Source organism: Bombina bombina, chromosome 5 (assembly GCF_027579735.1).
Source record: "Bombina bombina isolate aBomBom1 chromosome 5, aBomBom1.pri, whole genome shotgun sequence".
Taxonomy (NCBI): Eukaryota; Metazoa; Chordata; class Amphibia; order Anura; family Bombinatoridae; genus Bombina; species Bombina bombina.
Genome location: NC_069503.1, coordinates 306,140,091 through 306,165,321, shown reverse-complemented (window position 1 = coordinate 306,165,321; position 25,231 = coordinate 306,140,091).

The window sequence follows — 25,231 nt, the reverse complement described above, 5'->3', positions numbered from 1 at the left end:
TTGACCCCCTTTCATTTCATCACACTCACTTTTTGTTTGATTATTTGGGGTTTAGTTTAGGGAACAGATGGAGGCCAGGCAGGGGAGAGGTAGAGGGGGGAGGAGAGGGAGGGGGAGAGGAACAGGGCAGGAAGGGGGGCAGGAAGGGGGGCAGGAAGCAGGGGTGGAAGCGGTGGGTGGACCCAGCCACTTGGTTCAAGATGAACAAGTGGCTGGGCCCAGTGGCGGACAGAGTAGGGCTTCACAGTCCGGGAAACAGAGGGCATCGTCACAGGGGAAGGCCAAGGCGACTAGGGTGGCGAGGTTTTCGATGGAGGAGAAGGAGGCCCTCATAGAGGCCTATATGGCCAGGTATAGGAGGCTGCAGCACCAGAAGACTACCCCGACTGACAAGAGGAGGCTCTGGAATGAGATAAGAAATGCAGTCAATGCAGTGGGTGGCCGGAACAGAGATCTTGATTCGATAAAACATCGCTACCGGGACTGTAAGATGGATCTCAAGAAAAAGTTAAGTCTGGAGGCCCGACATGCCGCAGGAACCGGTGGCGGACCTGCCCTGGAAATAGAGTACTGCCGATGGGAGGAAATGTTGCGGCCCAGCATCTCCGAGGTGGAAATAGTCGGTATCGGAGGAATTGATACCGGGAACCTGCCACTCTCATCTGACGGTAAGCTCATTGAACAATAATTTCACATACGAATGTATTTCAAGGGACACTATACGCAAACATTTACTTTCATGATTGAGGTAGCGAATACAATTTGACAAAACATTCAAATGTACTTATATTACCTAATTTGAATCATTCTTGAGATATATTTTAATGAAGAAATAGCCATGCACACGGTGAAACAATCACAGGAGGCAGCTATATTCAGCTAACAATCAGCATCTTATAAGCATATTTAGATATGCTTTTCAGCAAAGAATATCCAGAGAATGAAGCTAATTAGATACGAAAAGTACATTAGAAAGTTGATAATAAATGTATGCTTCTAAATCATGAAAGATAAAACATTGGGTTTCATGTCCCTTTAAGGATCAGATTAATGCTATAACGTTGTTTACACGCATTCAATTACTTTGCGGTTACATCAGTATCTAGGCTATAGGTTAGGTGTGCATTTAAACAGACTGAAAACAAACGCGAAAAAAATCAGATTGACCAGAGATATCACAAACACGGTTTTGAAAAAGCGGAAATCGTATTGATTGTTTGTTAGATTTCAAAGTGGATTAATGATTCTGCATTTGTAATTGTATCGTAAGCTAAGTCATTTAAAGCTTGATTTGCAAATTTGCTAATATATACATTTTTTTTTTTTTTTAAATATACAGAGTCTAGGGAGGAGGCAGCACAAGAAACACAGCCTCATCTATCTCCCCGGGATGAGAGTGGTGGGGAGGAATTTCCACTTCGGAGGGAAGAGGCCCCCCGTGATGAAGAGCGCACGGAAGCTGATGAAGAGGCCCCGGAAGCAGAGGAGGAGCACGCGGAACCAGAGGACCCTCAAGGACCCGCACCCCACCATGCACGGGCACCCCACCGTGCACGCGTACCCCGCCAAGCACAACAAGAGGAAATAGCGGAGGTGCGGGTTCTACTGGACTACATAGACCAGATGCGTAACTCCCGGATACAAAATATCGAAGGCCGCACTCGAATACTTGATGGACAAAATCAAATAATTGAAGGACAAAACCAAATAATAAACATACTCAATAGAATCGAACAAGGCCAAAACAGAATCTTTCATCTGCACCAAGAGATGTTCAATTTTTTCCGGGAGGCGCATGCTGGTCTACCTCCTGGTCCGCATCCTGCTGCTGGGCCTCTTGCTGCTGGGCCTCCTGCTGCTGGGCCTCCTGCTGCTGGGCCTCCTCCTGCCGGCCCATCTCCTCCTGCCGGGCCATCTACTCCTGCCGGGCCATCTACTCCTGCCGGGCCATCTACTCCTCTTCAGCCATCTCATCCTCTTCAGCCATCTCCTCCTCTTCAGCCAGCTTCTCCTCTTCAGCCAGCTTCTCCTCCTCAGCCATCTTCTCCTCCTCAGCCATCTTCTCCTCCTCACCTTGGTCGTCCCAGTACTCTTCCTTCCACTCTTCCCACAACCTCTCCAAGGAGAACTCTTCAGAGTCGGCAGTTGCCCCTCCCAGAGCCTCAGCCCCGTGGGAAGAGGGGAAGGAAGAGGAAGTAAGTATTTATTTTCATCTTTAATTTTTTTTTATTTAATGTGTAATGGATAGGTATGTGATGATGTGGTTTTCATACACTTGTGGACCACACTCTGTATATAATCTACTTCTATGGGACCGGGTCCATGGAGGCAGATTGTTTGCAGAGTGTGGGTTATAAGTGTGTGAAAACCACATCATCACATACCTATCCTTGTTCATGATATTGATTGGTTTCTGTGATGTGTTGTCCAAACTGTTTCCCGAATCGCAAACAAAATTACCATTACAATTATCCATGATGGCATATTACTGTTTGAATGCCAATAACACAGCTTAAAGGGACAGTCAGAAAATTATTGATTACAAAGAAAACACTGTATTACGCATTATCAAGTTGGAAACAACAAAACATGGAGAAATACGTGTGACTTATGTGCTTAACCTTGTATCTATGCCTAGGAAAATGACCACTTATTTGTTGTTCTGACATAACAACCTTTTAGATATCAATGATCAATACATGGTAAATAATATGCTGTATGAGCACAAGGTTTTACATATACAAATGCTATCCAAATGCCCTCTAGTGGTCAAATTGTATAATGATTACATGCACTCTTCAAGCTCGAAGAAATGAGCACACGAACCTCATAGGTTTAGCTAGCAAATTTAAATAAACAAAGACAAATGATTAATTGGTGAGAAACCTTTGATATCATTGATATTACAAAATTGACTTTTATAATAATGCAAAACATTATTTGTTTTCTAAACTGTCCCTTTAACAAAATTACATATGCTAACACATATTTGAAGCTTGTTGGTATATCTACATGTACTTGGTCAAAAATTAAATATTGAAATCAGATTTATATTGACGTGTTAAATAAAGTATATTTTCTTAAAGAGACATTATTGTGTTAATTTTTTTTAAGAAAGACATTTGTTTGAACAATGAATATGGTTTAAAGTCCTTTTAGGAGTGGGGGGTGAAAATATGCTAACAATAATATATTTGAAGATTAAACAATGTGGAACTCATACATGATACAAAAATCAACATTTGCATTAAAGGGACAGTATACTATATTTTTAACAGAACTGTATGTAATAGACACTACTACAAACAACAAGATTAACATATACTGATATCAATATTACAAAGCTTCAAACACTTTCAAAGAAAATCGGGTTATCTCTATTGAAAATATAGATGAACCCCCATTACAACCGTAAAACAAGACAATACCCCATCATTAACATATGAAAAGACCCTTTACACAAATAGGAGAAAGCTGGAGATGGTACTCACATGAAACTTAGAGGCTGTTTGGCGAGGAGTCTGATAATTAATTACATTTTCTTTGAACAGAAGCAAAATGAAACGTGTATTAGTTAAACAATGGACTATCTAACTAGAGACAAAATAAAAAATTTTGATTTATAATGTGAGTGTCTAATGAACCTTTAATAAAATTTACAACGAAATTACATTTAGAAGAAGTCGGCATCATATATTTAGCATATGATAAAGCTAAATGCATATTGATTACTTTATTCTAACACAATAGCGCATATTTATTAATTAGATATCTTTAACATTAAAAACAACAGTCATTTTTCTGAAAAAGGAACATATTGTTGACAAACATATTAAACAACATGGACTATAGAGATTTGCACTTGCCTCGAAATATCATATGCATGAAAACATTTTGCTTTCGTTCGTTTATTCAACCAGACATCCATCAAAAGAGAATGTGGTGGTCTTTATCAGCTACGGGTCAACAATGTAACATGATGCAAATAATACATATTCTCAAGGTTTTTAAAATTGCCTGCAGTCACAAACGTGTTTAACGTGCACAAACAAATATTGCGGGACTACGTAATCCAATCATACGTTTTTTTACCTTTGCATGTGACGTCTTAACATGGCGCTTCCTTGATCACGTAAGAACGCCATCCAATAAAAGGCACATTCTTGATCACGTAAGAACGCCAAAAAAAAAGGCGCATCCTTGATCGCGTAAAAACGCCATCCAATAAAAGGAACATTCTTGATCATGTAAGAACGCCCAAAAAAAAGGCGCATCCTTGATCGCGTAAAAACGCCATCCAATAAAAGGAACATTCTTGATCACGTAAGAACGTCAGTCAATACAAGGAATCATTGGACAGCCTGGCAGGTGACGTTTTGAGCAACATGACGCATCCGAGATAGCTGAAAAACCGCAGCCAATACAAGGACTCAGTTGACAGCTTGGCATATCACTAAAAAACGTATTTATATTTTAGGAACTAGTATGTGTCTAGATTGCTATCTAGGAATGTCACCAAATCATGAATCATCTTTTCGGACTTGACTGTCCCTTGAACTATAGCTATGGTGTATATCTTTAACATTTAAAAGATACACATGAGAAATACATATGCCATTGATGTTTTAAGATATGTTTTGATTGTTTTGGAATAACAATAATGATACATGGATTGATTAAACGTGTCATTTATTCAAGTTTAAATATGGTCAGCCTACCTATAGCCATATATGGGAGGAGAATTATTTTGTTAACATATTTTTAAACAAATATTCATCATCTAAAATATTTGCATTACACACAGAGATTTATTTGGTTACACTTTTAAAATAAGATAGAATAGAAAATGAAATACATGTGCTGTCAACATTACAATAAGATTGTTTATTAACCCCTTAAGGACCAGCGACGTACCCTGTATGTCGCTGGCCTTTTTTTGGGACTTGATTGTTTTATAGCGCGGTCTTTCCACTAGCATTGAGACTGTATTCCACAAAGCCTGCTGGAGGGAGGGCATTAATAGCGTGTTCTTGCTAGACTTGTGCTATTATGTCCTGAAAAAACCCTTAACGACCAGTGACATACAGGGTACATTGTGGTCATTAAGGGGTTAATAAGATTATATGTCCTTGTTCATGTAAAAAGGACAAAAACGCTTTAGAAATGGAAATACATTCATTAACAATTGTGCTCACCATCCCTTAAAGGGACATTATTTTGTTTTTAAAAAGCGGATACACATAGACAATACTATTTCAATAAAATGAACCCTTTACAGGGATTATATCATTGTATCAATCCTCAGAATATTTGTTAAAGGTGCATCAATTCATGCAGAGTTTCTAAATACACACATGGATGTGTAAATTGAAAAATACATATATACACAAATAACAATCTATATATACATATATAAAACAATTACTATGCTAATCATAATCATGCAATGATAAAGCTAAGAGAAAAATATATAAAGACAAATAATAAGATTACATTGGAGATGTTAATCTTAAAGTCATTTACAATTGTCTTACATATATGATTTTTAATATAAAAATATTTTTGGTAGGTCCCTTTAAGGATCAACAAGATAAACTAGAGCTTTAAAAAAATTACATGAAGAATGAGGACAAAGAATCGTGCAATTACATGTCTTTTATTAGTATGTAAGAAAACATCAACAACGTTTAGAAATAATCTTGTAAAAATAAGGAATATTTGAGCCATATGACAAGGTAACAGAGTGCATCACAGTCCATGAAGAGAGTTGCCAAGGGCCACCATAGCCCCATTGGAGACATATGACAAGGTAACACAGTGCATCACAGTCCATGAAGAGAGTTGCCAAGGGCCACCATAGCCCCATTGGAGACATATGACAAGGTAAAAGAGTGCATCACAGTCCATGAAGAGAGTTGCCAAGGGCCACCATAGCCCCATTGGAGACATATGACAAGGTAACACAGTGCATCACAGTCCATGAAGAGAGTTGCCAAGGGCCACCATAGCCCCATTGGAGACATATGACAAGGTAACACAGTGCATCACAGTCCATGAAGAGAGTTGCCAAGGGCCACCATAGCCCCATTGGAGACATATGACAAGGTAAAAGAGTGCATCACAGTCCATGAAGAGAGTTGCCAAGGGCCACCATAGCCCCATTGGAGACATATGACAAGGTAAAAGAGTGCATCACAGTCCATGAAGAGAGTTGCCAAGGGCCAACATAGCCCCATTGGAGACATATGACAAGGTAATAAAGTGCATCACAGTCCATGAAGAGAGTTGCCAAGGGCCACCATAGCCCCATTGGAGACATATGACAAGGTAAAAGAGTGCATCACAGTCCATGAAGAGAGTTGCCAAGGGCCAACATAGCCCCATTGGAGACATATGACAAGGTAACACAGTGCATCACAGTCCATGAAGAGAGTTGCCAAGGGCCACCATAGCCCCATTGGAGACATATGACAAGGTAACACAGTGCATCACAGTCCATGAAGAGAGTTGCCAAGGGCCACCATAGCCCCATTGGAGACATATGACAAGGTAACACAGTGCATCACAGTCCATGAAGAGAGTTGCCAAGGGCCACCATAGCCCCATTGGAGACATATGACAAGGTAACACAGTGCATCACAGTCCATGAAGAGAGTTGCCAAGGGCCACCATAGCCCCATTGGAGACATATGACAAGGTAAAAGAGTGCATCACAGTCCATGAAGAGAGTTACCAAGGGCCAGCATAGCCCCATTGGAGACATATGACAAGGTAACACAGTGCATCACAGTCCATGAAGAGAGTTGCCAAGGGCCACCATAGCCCCATTGGAGACATATGACAAGGTAAAAGAGTGCATCACAGTCCATGAAGAGAGTTACCAAGGGCCAGCATAGCCCCATTGGAGACATATGACAAGGTAACACAGTGCATCACAGTCCATGAAGAGAGTTGCCAAGGGCCACCATAGCCCCATTGGAGACATATGACAAGGTAACACAGTGCATCACAGTCCATGAAGAGAGTTGCCAAGGGCCACCATAGCCCCATTGGAGACATATGACAAGGTAAAAGAGTGCATCACAGTCCATGAAGAGAGTTGCCAAGGGCCACCATAGCCCCATTGGAGACATATGACAAGGTAACACAGTGCATCACAGTCCATGAAGAGAGTTGCCAAGGGCCACCATAGCCCCATTGGAGACATATGACAAGGTAACACAGTGCATCACAGTCCATGAAGAGAGTTGCCAAGGGCCACCATAGCCCCATTGGAGACATATGACAAGGTAACACAGTGCATCACAGTCCATGAAGAGAGTTGCCAAGGGCCACCATAGTCCCATTGGAGACATATGACAAGGTAAAAGAGTGCATCACAGTCCATGAAGAGAGTTGCCAAGGGCCACCATAGCCCCATTGGAGACATATGACAAGGTAAAAGAGTGCATCACAGTCCATGAAGAGAGTTGCCAAGGGCCACCATAGCCCCATTGGAGACATATGACAAGGTAACACAGTGCATCACAGTCCATGAAGAGAGTTGCCAATGGCCACCATAGCCCCATTGGAGACATATGACAAGGTAAAAGAGTGCAACAGGCACAACAATAAACTTTTAAAAAGGCCAAATGGCAACAATAAAAAAAAACATCAACATGTGGACGGAGGATTCTTATCTGCCACCTTGGAGCATCTCCAGATTCTCCACTTACTGGTCATCCTCTTCATCGTCCTGTGCATGTCCAGCTCCAGATTCAGGCCTTGAACTTAATCGCATAATTTCACGCAGAGTCAAGTCTTGAACCCGGAGCTGGGCCTGCATGGTGTCGTTCATCCCTCTCAGGACAGCTGCGTTCCTCAACACGGCCTGCTCTACTCTTGCTATCCCTTCTAGCATGAGCCATGCTGAGTCACAGCCTAAAATAAAGAATAAATTAAATATTAATGATAATTACACAACAGACGAAAAAATAGAAAAGATACATTGTCATCATAAAGACAAATCATTCTTTACATCAATTAGTTTAAATTTATTCTTTACACATGAATTATGTTATTCAGACAGACCAAAATCATTAAAGGGACAGTTTACTCAAACATGTTGTCCCCTTTAATTGGTTTTAGATGATCCACTTATACAGCTTGAGTGTATAAAATCTTGTTAAAGGATTTACATTGTACTTACATTAGCAATTTAAATATTTTAATTATACTGTGGTAGGCACACCTATCCTTAAACATTTTGGCATTGAGGACAAGCTGTGTAAACATAGCAACCTGAAGAAATTACATTCCCACTGGGTTAGACAAGAGATAATGTATAAACATTTGTACCCAAGTAGTGGTGATTGGTATATGTAGTGATATCCAATTAAAGGGACACTGAACCTAAATATTTAATTGACTGATTCAGATAGAGCATGACATTACAAATATTTAAAAATTACACATATTCTTTAAATGTTTGAATTCTATAGCTAGATTTTGAATGCAAGAATGTCGGTTTTTAGGGCAGGCCATATTTGTTTATCAACTTTGTTTGTCCCTGCTGGTTGATGGATACATTCATCCAACAATAAAGAAATGATGTCCACAATTATTTTATTTTTTAAAATAATTATAGGCATTTCTTTGTTTCAATAAAGATATCAAGAGAATGAAGAATAATTCATAAGAGTAGTAAATTATAAATTTGATTAACATTGCATGCTCTATTTGAATCACAATAGAAAATATTTTCCTTCAGTGTACCTTTAAGTATCTTATAATGTTGATTTTGAATGATACTTACAGCTGTGCCTGGGAAGGACAATCCGACACTCAGGACAATGAAGGTTGAGACAGGGGGGAGGGATGGGATTGGCTTGGGGAGGGATGGGATTGGCTTGGGGAGGGATGAGCTGATGCTCCGGGGTAGGCCGTACAGCTGGGGAGTGGGGAGTTGGGGTCTGGGCAGCTGTACGGGCCATAATACGGGGAGAGCGGTGAAGGGGGTTGTATGGGCGTTTTTTGGGAGGGGCAGGAAATGATAAATGGGAAGGGCCAGCAGGGGTCTGGGCATGGGCAGGAGTCTGGGCATGGGCAGTGGTCTGGGCATGGGCAGGGGTCTGGGTCTGGGCAGGGGTCTGGGCATGGGCAGGGGTCTGGGCAGGGGTCTGGGCATGGGGAGGGGTCTGTGACTGGTCAGGGGACTGGGCAGGGGCGGAAACCAGATGACCAGAAGTGGTGGATCCATCTGAAAATTTAATAAATATATATTAACATCTCATACATCATGAAATCAAATCAACGCATTTCAAATTTATTATGTTTTCAATATACTTAGAAGTGTGTTTGAATTTGTAAACAATTATGAAATGAGGATATGGTATGCATATAGGCACTCAGATGAATATCAATTACTGTCTGTACAATTATAACATTATTATTGTGTTTTGGCCTGGAATATGCATGTGAGATAAGGATGGCATGAATTATACATTTTTTAAAAATAAAAAAATTTCATGCTGCCTGATATAGAAAGGGGGCAGTAGTGTATTTGAACAGACAAATAATATTCCTTTTTAAAGTGCAAAAGCTGTAGACTTTGAATGTCTTCAATGAAATGATTTCAAATAAAGCAACATGTTGGAAACATGATAGATATATTTCACATACCATTAGACTCCAAGGCAGCCTCTTCCTCCTCCGTCACATATGTTAAATCAATCTCTGTAAAACATAACATGTTGTGTACATGTTAAGAACAGATATTATAACATATGTTACTGTTGTTCAAAGACACACATCAATGTTGCATTAAAGATATACACACCCAAAGTTATGATTTACATCATTTTGATGGAGCATACAAATTACATTAGATTTGTTATTCTCAATGATTCATATTTTCGATGTATTGTTTGTATTAATTTACAAATCATAAAAGCATAGTACATAGAACATTTAAGATTTCTCATGTGTGTATCACTTGATGACTGTTGGCAAAAAAGAACATGGAAACAAACATATGCTATACATCTTCTGAATAACAAATGTGTAGACTAATAAAGTTTTAATTATTAATCTTTCAATATTAAAAGAAAATTAATATATAATCAGAAGAGAAAATTATATGTTTGTTTCAAATGTTATGCTTCATCAGAATCATACTCATAATATTGATTACCAATACACATTCAATGACATATAAATGAGTCAATGGACTTACCAGGAGACCGCAAAGGCGGCTCTATGTCACTGCTGGATTCCTGTGGGCTCACCACACCAACTCTCTCTATGAATGATATAGATATATATTAGGAAACACATTTGGGATATCACTAAATCACATCTGTATCGAATTTTAAGATTAATCAACTTGAAAATGTGAAGAATAGAGCAGTCATTAAACCAGAAAATGCTTGATTGAATCAAGGGGATTCTGTTAAAAATGATGTATTGAACATATGTTTAATTTCAGACTATATTAGACATCAAACTCATCTCATACGATGCTATTGCATATCTAAATATACCCATTGATCAATGTTCTTAAAAGAATACACACAAACCACATTTTGAAGAGCAGCTGTTGACAAATCTAAACAAACACATGTGGCACATCGAGCCATTTGTGCAATGTACAGTAATCTTGTTTAGGACACAACACATATTTATCACAATACAAAACCAAATTGATTAGTACAAATATGTAATCATGGTGCTGTTAGAGTATGCTGATATCTATAAAGTAACTCCAACAGTGAATATGTGAATTATATATCAATATTGTTTAATCCAAAGAATGTAAAGATGAATGAATCTATTGTTTATTAAAGGGACACTGACATGATTAATTTAAATCATTGATTTCTCTGTTCAAACTGTTCAAAATGATTTAACATTGACTCCTATTATAATTTGAATGTTGCTACATTTTAATCTTAAAGGCAGATAAGCAATATTGTATTTAATAAATATTGTTTGTTGAAGGTATCCACCAATCATCAATAAAAACCCAGGTTGTTCAACCAAAATTGAGATGCAGATAAACGTACATTCTTGATTTTAAAATACATTTAGCAATAGAATATTTCACATATGATGATAGTATTATATTTAAATGTTTATTAATATTGCATACTCTATCTGAATGACAACATTAATAATAGTAGATCAGTATCCCTTTAATATAAAATTATATTGATTTGACAATGTTGGTGTTAATGAATTCTCTACTCCATATGTTCATGTAATGAATGGGATTGAGCATGCAATTCAAATCTAATATGTTATTTAAGGATATCCGAAGAATTATTTAATTTTCATCTATTAAAGGGACATTACATATAAATATTGAACAATGTCGATTTAGTATGTAATGTTCTGTCTGTGTTTCTAAGACAAATGTCAATTAAAATGAGACATACCATACTGTGACAAGCCCTGCCTTAAGGATCCAGCAGCAACATCCATATCTGTAATATATTAAATGAGGATTGCATATCATTAATACAAATCATGCCATGTTTAAAATCTTTACATTATTAGAAAATCAATTTTAAACTATTAATCCTTTGGTAGTCCCATGAGTTAATTGTTTCCTCAATTCAATTCATGATAAATATATCCTGTACTGTTATTTTCAATCAGTTGTGTTGTTTACTGTAGCTTTAATTATTTTTTGGTGTTATTTCATTCTCATCAATTGATGTGCATATGTTATAATTTATTTGGATTCTTCTTTTTTTATTATGTATAATATTGAAAATAAGAATACTGTATTCTTCACATATATAATAATTCACATTTCATTTTGACCAACATGTATAAAGCAATGCCACTTACAGCAAAGCCATGTTAACGTGTATGCGCAATTCCATTTTCGCGATCATTGCGCAATTATTCCAAGCGGAATTACGCATCCGTCATTTGACCAACATGTATAAAGCAATGCCACTTACAGCAAAGCCATGTTAACGTGTATGCGCAATTCCATTTTCGCGATCATTGCGCAATGATTCAAATGGGAATTACGCATCCGTCATTTGACCAACATGTATAAAGCAATGCCACTTACAGCAAAGCCATGTTAATGTGTATGCGCAATTCCATTTTCGCGATCATTGCGCAATTATTCCAAGCGGAATTACGCATCCGTCATTTGACCAACATGTATAAAGCAATGCCACTTACAGCAAAGCAATGTTAACGTGTATGCGCAATTCCATTTTTGCGATCATTGCGCAATGATTCAAATCGGAATTACGCATCTGTCATTTGACCAACATGTATAAAGCAATGCCACTTTCAGCAAAGACATGTTAACGTGTATGCGCAATTCCATTTTCGCTCTGTGACGCATATTCTGTAGAGCGCAAGACACATCATTCCTATTTCATGTGTCACTAATCTAAAATCAGATATCTAAACATCATATGTAGTGTATGTTGTGAGATCTGTATAGGTTTAGTATCTGACTATATACACATTTATTGCTTAAAAAAAAAAAAAAAGATATTATATGAAGTTGGATAATTACCTGGTTCAGATTCTCCATCTCCTCCCAGGCCACCGGACGGAGAAGCAGCTGCCCTGGCCCCCGCGTCAGGACTTTCAGATCCCGCAGCTGGGAGGGAAGAAGAGGAGGCCGAGGATGGCGAGGATCTGAATCTTTTGGGGACCCGGAGATTGAGGAGCTCGCATAAAGTCACCTCATAAGGGAGTAGGTACAGTTTCCGCGGGGCCTCTCTTTTGCCACCTCTTTTACGGGCTTGTACCCAATCCCTTATGAGGTTGACTTTTTTGGTTAACCGCAACCTCATATCTCCGAATCTCCTCATGATCTGATCCTGGGTCCTCTGGACGTCACACACCAATCTAACCGCATTGGTGATAGACTCCCAGAGGGCCTTCTTAACAGGCGCATCTGTCAACCTCCTCTTGTTCCCAAACAGCTGGGGATAAAAGTCCTTGACGGCATGGACCAGTGCAGCGCTCTCCTCCTTGGTGAACCTGGGAGCTGACATGCCTGCTGGGTTGTCGATTTTTTGGTAAAACAAAAACAGATATACTGCCTGCAGGCATTAGAGAACTCACAAAGATGGCAACGTGTAATGGACTTTTATATGGTGAAGTAAACATGAGATGCACCATGGGACAAGTTATCTGTACATCTGATTGGATAAAAGTTTGAAATATTGTTAGAATGTCTGTGAGACCATCCTGACTCAAGTTGTGTTTGTGTGATGAACTCTGATTGGCCGTTCCTTAATGTTTCATATCTTAGTAACTTCCTTACACATACCTCATGGTGGTGCTGTAACTTAATTTTTCATGTAGACTTATTTGTAACTCATGGGCCTGTCATGCGGATATGTGTGACGCAGATTTAATATCCGTGATCCGTTAAATATTAATGATTAAATTTTATTTAACATCTAATACTGTCACATTATTAATGTTGTAGACATTTCTCGGTTTAGTAACGGTCTGTTTCTTTAAGACAAATACACATTTAATATTGTATTTCTTTATTGTTCATAAAATCCATTTATTGACTTATTGTGAAGTATTGATATTGCTCTATTAAATGTATTTCATAATGCACATTGATTGTGTGCTATTGCGTGACATTAGACTCTAATGTTTAAAGATGCTAATCTGGTGTTTCAAGATGCGTTTCACACGCAATATTTCTGAATGTTCAAATTCAGGTTATAAGGTCATTCACTTGGATAATCTGTTTATAAATGTTTAAATACAGGTTTGTTTGTTATTAGTAAATAAACCTCGAGCTTGTATTTGTCTGAAGTGCTCATATATGTTATTGTGCAATGGCGTCTTTATTTTTAAATAGACATTACAAACAAACAATTGTATCAAATGATCTGTAGAGATAGAAGATTGTTTAGACTTTAAAATGTAAATCAATGTATCTTAGTATTTAGATATCCTCAACAGAAGAAATTTAAATGCACATGGTTGAGACAATCACATAAGGCATCTCTGTGCATCCACCAATCTTCATCTACTGAGCCTATCTCGATATGCTTTTCAAGCAAAGTATGTCAAGATAGGAAGAGAAGTAAATACACTCTTTAAATCTCTTAAAGGGACACTGTCCAAACAAATTTAGCGTTGGTGATTCAGATTGAGCATGAAATGTTAATCAACGTTATAATTTAATCCGATTCTCAAATGTTAACAATTATCTTGTTATCTTTATTTGCAAATCAATAATGATATTTGAGATTACTGACAATTTTTTCAAAAACCTGGGTTGTCCTTGATGATTGTTGGATAAATTAATCCACCACAAAAAACCAAGTTCAGTCCAGAGTACTGAAGCTAATAAATTATCTATTTAATGCCTTATTTTTAAATTAATGATAGCAACATCACAAGGAGCATTCATAATATGAGACAATTTTTAAATTTGCTTAAAATAGAATACTCATTCAGAATGTATAAATCATTAATTTTTTAACTGTCTCCCTTTAAGTATATTTTTAGTTCATGTCCCTTTAAATAAACATTTCACAATAATGCTTGAAATATCAGAAACCTAGGCACCTTCCTTTTGATAAATTAGTATAACATATGAGTCAATAAAATTTAGATTAACTTCTGGATTGTTTTACACACTGACTGAAATATATATTGTAAAGGAGGTATTTCGGAGTCTTTAGCTTAGAGGGACATTAAGCTATATGTTATGTATGCATTTTGGATAAGATTATAATATTTGAACAACTTAATATGTTTTGGTATTCAATCATTACATTGTAATTATATATATTTTTTTATTAAATACATATCTACATAGGCTATTTTGATGCTGATTGTTGGTTGCACATAGATACCTTATGTAATTGACTAAGATCTGTGCATTGATTTTTTTTTTACAAAGTATATTTAAAGACTGGATGTAATTCTATAGTACTTTCTAAATATGTTTAAATTATTTTATGAATAATTTAAAAATCAATACACAATATACTTTGTGAATGTCCCTTTAAGGACCAAAACATTTGTAATGTTGATTTAACATTGTCAAAATAAACTAAAGGGGAATGAAAATTATATATAGATATGTGATGTCTAACCCAAGAGGTAAGATTTTAAAAACTACATAATATTATTAACTATAGTTAAATGACTCCACTAGAAAATCAAATCGATTAACCTGCCATCCAATAACTAGTTTGTGAAAAATATAAAGTTAAATGACCTACCATTTATAAATGTAAAATTTTAATAAATTTTGCAAATAATGTTTTTAGATACCTAAGGAAGATACAAGATCTTATAAAATTAATTTTACATTCAACAACACTGTCACTTTAATGTAATTGAACCACTTCCCCTTTATTAATTAATTTTTGTGAAATTGACTACATATCCAAAATTATTTTAACATCTAATAATTTCAAAAGAAAAGCATCGATGGATCTCACTCCCCAATGAATGTTAAAAAAGATAGTTTAATGTAATATTCTCTGAATCAGTGGATTTTCAACAATTAAAGCATTATTTGATCTTATGCATGTACTTGTCAAATAGACAACTACCAGTCATGGGAGTCAAATTGATTTTTATTGACAGATTATATGGATATTTATTATAATCTGTTCCAAATAGTGTATTTAATACTAAACTTTATATTATTACCATTTTAAAATTTAATAGTTTCTGAACCAAAAATAAAAATATATTCCTGGAAGTCATCAGATGCCAATCTGAAATGTAAAAAAAATTTGACAAAAGTTAATACACACGTAGTCAAAGAATCATAAAATACATTTACAATCATCTTGTGTCTATGCTCTAACTTTGTTCAACATTTTTTAAAGATATTTATTAATTATATTTTCAAAAAATATATATGATTTTCGAATTATACATAAAAATGTATATCAAATTTCTATAATATATATGTTGAACATAAATGTAATATTTCATGTCCATTCAAATACCTCTATATCAACTATAATATGTATTCCTTTTTATGATTGTGATCCTTAAATATCTAATGATGAAATATGTATGACTAATTTATGTAAGCTACCAATAATCAACATTCTTCCTGTGATTCTTAACTAGCATGCATTGGTACACCAACCTGGATAATGCATGGTCTTTGAAAGTCAATTCAGGGCTAAACAGTTGATCTTCAATAGGTGTCTTATTCATCATTTCAAAAATAGAGGACTGAAATCCCATCTAAAAATTAGAAATTCATCTAAGTGTCTGATTGTGATCCCTAAATATCTAATTAAGAACTAAATATGACTAATGTATGTAAGCTACTAATATTCAACATTCTTCCTGTGATTCTTAACTAGCATGCATTGGTACACCAACCTGGATAATGCATGGTCTTTGAAAGTCAATTCAGGGCTAAACAGTTGATCTTCAATAGGTGTCTTATTCATCATTTCAAAAATAGAGGACTGTGAAATACCATCTAAAAATTAGAAAATCATCTAAGTGTCTCCAATAGGATGCCTCAACAGCCTTATTCTATTAAATAGTTGGCACTTACCATGTGAACATGTCTTTGTATGCTTTTCAAGGTCAGCAGATTTGAAAGATAATGCCAGACATGATCCCATTGGTATACTTCAATTTCAATCTTGGCTTTTTCCACTGTCAGTCTGGGCAATCTTCACTGTCAGGCTTCTAATTCTTCCCTTTCAGTCTTTAGATTAAGTCAGCTCCCTAATGGAATAAAAGGTTTATTCAAAATTACTACAAGTGTGTGAATCATTTCTGTAGCCCTCTCCCACCCCCCATTTCATAAGAAATTTCTGTCACTAGCTTACTGTGTAGCATCTTGTGTTATGTTCTATCAAGTGTGAAGATGAGTCATATTGAGCAGAACAAACCTCTAATGTGTGACATTGAACCATAGTCATGATAGAGGATAGTTATGCTAGAGGATCCCTTTCTGAGTATTTACATTTTAAGTAATGTGTAAACTAAATACTAGTTTATAAAATGTATGCCATATGATGTATTTGTGTACAATTCATGCCAGCAACAGTCCAGACATTTATACTTACCAGCTGATGTCCTCTTTAAAAACCAGGTGGCAAAGACTCGCTACAGGACCCAATGGCCAGAGCATCACCTATATTAATAAATGAAACACATTTTTAGCATTTGATTAACAATCCTAACATGTTTGCACAATTCTCTACTTGTCATTTCCCTACAGTTCACATCTATTGTTAATACTCCAGTCTAACTTCTATTCTTTACCGTCTAAAGTTGCGGTTGATGATGTCTGCTCTGACATTGAGGCCCTCGTCCCGGAATGGCCCCTCTAGAACAGGATCATCCTCCTCATCTCTGAGGAGGTTTCTGTCCGGCCGGACGGCCTGCAGCATCCCAGCCCGCTGTGCAATATTATGCAGGACGCTACAGGCTACAACGATCTTAGCCACCTTCTTTGGGTTGTACTGGAGGGCTCCTCCCGACCTGTCCAGGCACCTGAACCTCATCTTCAGGAGCCCGAACATCCGTTCAACCACCGCCCTGGTTATTTTATGAGCCCTATTGTAGCGCTCCTCAGACACATCAGTCGGGCTACGCAAGGGGGTAATGAGCCAAGGCCGGCTCATGTACCCAGAATCACCTATAAATTATGAACAGAACATAATTCCAGCCAAATCCTCAAAATAGTATTTGTAGTACAATAAAAATTTTGGTACACGATAATCCATTAACAAATGTTTATTTTAACTTAAAAATATCTAGTTCAATATTATTCTCTATCTTCCCATTTCAGCTAAGACATGCTACATATGCGTATTTCTCCTAAATCAAGCCTTGTGTAAAATGCTAACTACATGGTTACATTACATTCTCTATCTGAGCATTTAAGGTAAGACATGCTACATATCTGCATTGAACTAAAAGACATTTGCGGAAAGAGACAATGACATGGTTAAATTGCATTAGCTAATATCTTCCCATTTCAGCTAAGACATGCTACATATGCGTATTTCTCCTAAATCAAGCCTTGTGTAAAATGCTAACTACATGGTTACATTACATTCTCTATCTGAGCATTTAAGGTAAGACATGCTACATATCTGCATTGAACTAAAAGACATTTGCGGAAAGAGACAATGACATGGTTAAATTGCATTAGCTAATATCTTCCCATTTCAGCTAAGACATGCTACATATGCGTATTTCTCCTAAATCAAGCCTTGTGTAAAATGCTAACTACATGGTTACATTACATTCTCTATCTGAGCATTTAAGGTAAGACATGCTACATATCTGCATTGAACTAAAAGACATTTGCAGAAAGAGACAATGACATGGTTAAATTGCATTAGCTAATATCTTCCCATTTCAGCTAAGACATGTTACATATGCGTAATTCTCCTAAATCAAGCCTTGTGTAAAATGATAACTACATGGTTACATTACATTCTCTGAGCATTTAAGGTAAGACATGCTACATATCTGCATTGAACTAAAAGACATTTGCGGAAAGAGACAATGACATGGTTAAATTGCATTAGCTAATATCTTCCCATTTCAGCTAAGACATGCTACATATGCGTATTTCTCCTAAATCAAGCCTTGTGTAAAATGATAACTACATGGTTACATTACATTCTCTATCTGAGCATTTAAGGTAAGACATGCTACATATCTGCATTGAACTAAAAGTAGACATTAGCGGGGGGAAAATATATGGTTAAATTGCATCCTATAGCTGAACATTACGCTAACATTTTAAAACTACAGTGGCAATTGTCACAATAATTAACCCCTTAATGACCACAGCACTTTTCCATTTTCTGTCCGTTTGGGACCAAGGCTATTTTTACATTTTTGCGGTGTTTGTGTTTAGCTGTAATTTTCTTCTTACTCATTTACTGTACCCACACATATTATATACCGTTTTTCTCGCCACTAAATGGACTTTCTAAAGATACCATTATTTTCATCATATCTTATAATTTACTATAAAAAAAAATATAAAATATGAGGAAAAATTGAAAAAAACACACTTTTTCTAACTTTGACCCCCAAAATCTGTTACATATCTACAACCACCAAAAAACACCCATGCTAAATAGTTTCAAAATTTTGTCCTGAGTTTAGAAATACCCAATGTTTACATGTTCTTTGCTTTTTTTGCAAGTTATAGGGCCATAAATACAAGTAGCACTTTGCTATTTCCAAACCACTTTTTTCCAAAATTAGCGCTAGTTACATTAGAACACTAATATCTTTCAGGAATCCCTGAATATCCCTTGACATGTATATATTTTTTTTTAGTAGACATCCCAAAGTATTGATCTAGGCCAATTTTGGTATATTTCATACCACCATTTCACCGCCAAATGCGATCAAATACAAAAAATCGTTCACTTTTTCACAATTTTTTTCACAAATTTTTGGTTTCTCACTGAAATTATTTACAAACAACTTGTGCAATTATGGCATAAATGGTTGTAAATTCTTCTCTGGGATCCCCTTTGTTCAGAAATAGCAGACATATATGGCTTTGGCGTTGATTTTTGGTAATTAGAAGGCTGCTAAATGCCACTGCGCACCACAAGTGTATTATGCCCAGCAGTTAAGGGGTTAATTAGGGAGCTTTTAGGGAGCTTGTAGGGTTAATTTTAGCTTTAGTGTAGTATAGTAGACAACCCCAAGTATTGATCTAGGCACATTTTGGTATATTTCATGCCACCATTTCACCGCCAAATGCGATCAAATTGAAAAAAAAGTTAAATTTTTCACAATTTTAGGTTTCTCACTGAAATAATTTACAAACAGCTTGTGCAATTATGGCACAAATGGTTGTAAATACTTGTCTGGGATCCCCTTTGTTCAGAAATAGCAGACATATATGACTTTGGCGTTGCTTTCTGGTAATTAGAAGGCCGCTAAATCCTGCTGCGCCTCACACGTGTATTATGGCTAGCAGTGAAGGGGTTAATTAGGGAGTTTGTAGGGAGCTTGCAGGGTTAATTTTAGCTTTAGTGTAGAGATCAGCCTCCCACCTGACACATCCCACCCCCTGATCCCTCCCAAACAGCTCCCTTCCCTCCCCCACCCCACAATTGTCCCCGCCATCTTAAGTACTGGCAGAAAGTCTGCCAGTACTAAAATAAAAGGTTTTTTTTTTAAAAAAAAAAAAATTTTTTAGCATATTTACATATGCTAGGGTGTAGGATCCCCCCCTTAGCCCCCAACCTCCCTGATCCCCCCCAAAACCACTCTCTGACCATCCCCTCTGCCTCATTGGGGGCCATCTTGGGTACTGGCAGCTGTCTGCCAGTACCCAGTTTGCAAAAAAAAGTGTTTTTTTTATATTTATTTGGATTTTTTCTGTAGTGTAGCTTCCCCCCCCACACAGACAAACACCCACCACCTTGCTGATCTTTATTTTTTTTTTATAAAAAGGCATTTACAAACTTTTTTTTAAGATATTTTCTGTAGTGTAGCGGTTCCCACCCGCTCCCTCCCCGTGCACGCGCCCGCCCCCGCCCTCCCGTGCACGCGCGCGCGTCCGTGCGCGCCCCCGCTCATCCCCGCCCATGATCCCGCCCCCCCTGCAGCTATCCAGGGCCATCGATGGCCGCCACCCGCCTCCCGGTCCGGCTCCCACCCCTTAACGCAGGGAGCCACCGATCTCCGGTGCAGAGAGGGCCACAGAGTGGCTCTCTCTGCACCGGATGGCTTAAAAAAGTTATTGCAGGATGCCTCCATATCGAGGCATCACTGCAATAACCGGAAAGCAGCTGGAAGCGAGCAGGATCGCTTCCAGCTGCTTTCCAAACCGAGGACGTGCAGGGTACGTTCTCAGGCATTAACTGCCTTTTTTTTGAGGACGTACCCTGCACGTCCTCGGTCGTTAAGGGGTTAACCATGTTTTGCACAAATACTCACCAACGAGATAACCAGGGGGCATTTGTCTTTCCTCAAACTGTCTCCACAGGGACGACAGAGAAAGGATGCGGGCATCATGACAAGCCCCTCCAAAATTCGCACACACATGCATAATCCTCATCTGTGCATCACAAACATACTGCACGTTAAGGCTATGAAAATGTTTGCGATTTCTGAAGGGCGAGTCATCAATTGGAGCACGCAGCGCAATGTGGGTACAATCTATGGCTCCCAAGACATTGGGCATTTGAGCAATATCAAAGAATTCCCGCTTCAGGCGCCTCCAATCACCATCATTCTGTGGGAATCCTATGTATTGCTTACTGATACGTACCGTGGCATCCAGAAAGTTATCAAACACCACAGAGAATGTACCTTGAGCCAGGCCATGCATGTACAGTTGTCCGGATTGAAAACTCCCGGAGGCCAGGACGTATAGACAGCTTAGCATCCTACTCATGGCGGGAACAGCAGTCCTTATTCTTATACGTGGCTCCAAATGAGGTTTAAGAAGATCGTAAAGGCCAATGAGCTGTTCGCGATCGAGCCGATACTTATCAAAAACCTCAAAGTCACTCATGTTTTCCAAGGTGGGTCTCACCCTGTAGACACGAGGACCTCGAACCAGATGACCCCTTCGTCTCAGTCTGAGCCGCCGAGGCTGCCTGATTCGACCAACAGCTAGTTCGCCAATAGCAGCACCAGCAGCGTCTACCATGTCATCGTCATCCATCTTTCAAAACAGCGTAACAAGGTAAGCACTTGATCTGATGTGGATCACAAGTGATGCATTGGCCATGTTGTTTGGGGGATTTAAAGTACAATTAGTCCAATGGTAGTGAGTTTGTAATGATTGCTAATTGTATTCACTTGTTTGTATGTGAGCGGCGCGAATGCTTTCACAGTGGGCGTTTATTTGTTGTTTGCTGAAATGTTAGTTTCAAACAATGATTCTCAATGTGAAAGTGTCAAATATCACACATACAGTGCATGTTTGTAATGTTTGTTCATATGCGTAATCAATATTTCTTAAACGCGATCTTATAGTAACAAGCACACGTCCAGGCTAACATGAATGAAAGTGCATAGTTGTGTATAATGTGCATCGAATGTGATCGATCAATGTTGCTGCAATATTGTTTGTAAACGATAAAGTAACAGCTGCCATCTGTAATATTGTATATATAAGTGATTGCCGAGCTGTCAATATTGTATGCGTCCCTTTAAAATCGCAATAATAATTCCGAACTTCCCGTCTGCCATCTGTAGTATTGTATATATAAGTGATTTCCGAGCTGTCAATATTGTATGCGTCCCTTTCAAATCGCATTAATACTGAATAACTTCCGGCTGCCATCTGTAGTATTGTATATATAAGTGATTGCCGAGCTGTCAATATTGTATGCGTCCCTTTAAAATCGCATTAATACTGAATAACTTCCGGCTGCCATCTGTAGTATTGTATATATAAGTGATTGCCGAGCTGTAAATATTGTATGCGTCCCTTTCAAATCGCACTAATACTGAATAACTTCCGGCTGTCATCTGTAGTATTGTGTATATATAAGTGATTGCCGAGATGTCAATATTGTATGCGTCCCTTTCAAATCGCACTAATGCTGAATAACTTCCGGCTGTCATCTGTAGTATTGTATATATAAGTGATTGCCAAGCTGTCAATATTGTATGCGTCCCATTCAAATGGCACTAATACTGAAGAACTTCCGGCTGTCATCTGTAGTATTATATATATATAAGTGATTTGCGATCTGACAATATTTATTAATTGTCCCATTGAAATCGCCTTAATAATGCTGTTCCAAACTGTTGTTTACGTATATGTTGTATTGTAGTATTGAGTGTTAAAGTTCCGAAAGGGGCGGTACAGTGGTGAATCTGTGATGTGTATGGTTGAATCTTCTAATGACGTCATGATATTATTACCCTGCCTATGTAGTTCATAAATCCTCATTGTGTTGTTGTATTTGACTACATTGTTATTGTGTGCTGAATAAAATCTAAATGTGTGCTTTGTGGTTGCGTGATGGGTGATGCGTGTTATGTACATGTACGTAATACGTATATATTGTGATTGTGTCCCACATATGCTGACTTCTATATAGCGGTCTGGCATTGTTGTTCCTTCCCATAAAGTGACATCTGTAATCTGGTGTACTGATGTTCTTGTTGTACGTAATTCCTAATGGTTTCTGGTGATGGAATCATGATGTTAAAAGTACAGTAAAATACATATGTTGTGTTTTGTGATTCCTCTAGAGAATGTAATGTGTTTGTCCCCCATCATTTGAATGCACATGTATGAGTGAATGTTAAAAGTAATGTATGTGAATCCATGAGTGATCATGTGTTAAGCCTATGTAGATATGCTGTTGCTGCAAGCATATGAGTTGAATAACTGAAATGCAATAATAAAGGTAAATGAGAATTGTTTCCCATTGTGTAGTGTTTGTGAATCCTGAAAAGTTGACATTATTTTTGTGTCCGTTTAAATGTAATATTTTTAAAACTAAAATTTTGTTAATAGTGATGTTGAATTGTAGTTGATGTAATATAAAATTCTGAAAGAATGTAATGGTGTTGTGAATATTCAAACAGTAAAATCCATAAATCCACCATAGGGAAATAGTAATTTCTTGATCTATTTATCATAGCTGGGTCTAACGCATGAAATCATGTCTTTTCTAGCGCTGGTATTTGGAGTTTTTCTGTCTACGCTATTTGCGTGCGTTAGGGAAATGAGGGTTTCGCGTGCACGAGCACGTCTTCCCAATAGAAGTCAATGGAGGCTATGAAAATTGGTCATTTTTTTTTTCTAAGACTGGTTTTCCTCGTAAAGTGAGTGACGTCATGAGCTTGTGTGAAAAAGTAACTAAATCGTGTTCTTTTTGTAATAAATAAATATTTTGCGTATGTCATGTGGTGTATATTGTTTGTATGCATCGATGAGTGTATGTTTGTGATAATGTTATTAGTTAGATGTAGGTATTTGAGGGTCTTTTCCCGTGTGTCAATGTAAGTCAATGGGAAAATGGATTTGTGTTGTTTTTTTTCAAACACCCGAGATCTCGCAACTTTAATCCTTTGTATTTTGCTGAAAAATTATTAAATATGAAAAATAAACATAGTGTAGTGTTTGTATGACTGTAAGTGTAGTTTGTGTAATATTTTTTATTTGATTCGTGGATGTTTTTTTTGTCGGTATATGTTTACTACTGGGTCTGAGGTGTCGGTAGAAATGTGAGCGTTAGGTTTTTTTTGAGTGTCGGTAACTGAACTCTAAATACCGGAGTACGTAAGAAACCCGCGTTAGGAGCCTCTAACGCTGGTTTTCACAGCTAACGCCGAACTCCAAATCTAGGCCTATGTGAATTGCAACACTGAGGGGGTTATTTATCTCCTTTCCTGCAGTTGCCCTCGTTTTTACGTGGGCAAAACCAGGAGGGTGATAAAGGACCGTATAATGGAGCATTGTGATGATGTAAAAAACAAAAACCCCAAAAGAAGCAGCACATAGCTGTAATCCAGATTCTCTAAGATTTGTTGGTATAGACAGGGGGATAAACAACAATAGAGGAGGTGATAATGATAAAGTCCTCCTACGTAAGGAGTGCAGGTGGATCTCAATTTTGGAAACCCAACTCCCTTTAGGCTTAAACGATAGAATTGATATGGCCTGCTTCCTTTGATTTTTATTTTATTTTTATTCGTATATATCTCTTTTGTATGTATATATATATTTTTTATTTGAATCTACACCTATATAGAATTTAGGCTCCTATAAGGTATCAATATATATAGTTTAATACTAATGAAGCTGGGGGTATATTAGATGAACTATGTACCTCTAAAGCTATTTTTCTACATTGTATTAATTTCTTTTTACCAGAGTGAGGGGTTTAACAATATCTTTTTATTGTTTTGTTTAGTTGTTTTATATTTGCAAACTTTCACCTACCAGCAGAGGCGCTATTTTCAAAATGTATAAATAGGGACGCAATAGTCTCTGAAGGATCATGCCCTGATGAAGCCCGGTCTGATATAGACGAGCAGGTGAAACGCGCGTCGGCATTGGTGTAGCCGACCGGATCCTGTGATGTGCACTGGCACTGTTGTGTGCTCTGATCCCGCCTACAGAGGTGCGGTGTAACAGACGCCAGACAAAAACAACGGCTTTCAGCTCTAATTTTGCCTGCACTATTAAACAGCATGGATCGGCATAACGGATAAGTAACACTCTCCAGGAAGCTAAGGTCGTATTGCATTGACTTGCTGTTCCGTCAAGAACTTTTGCTATCAG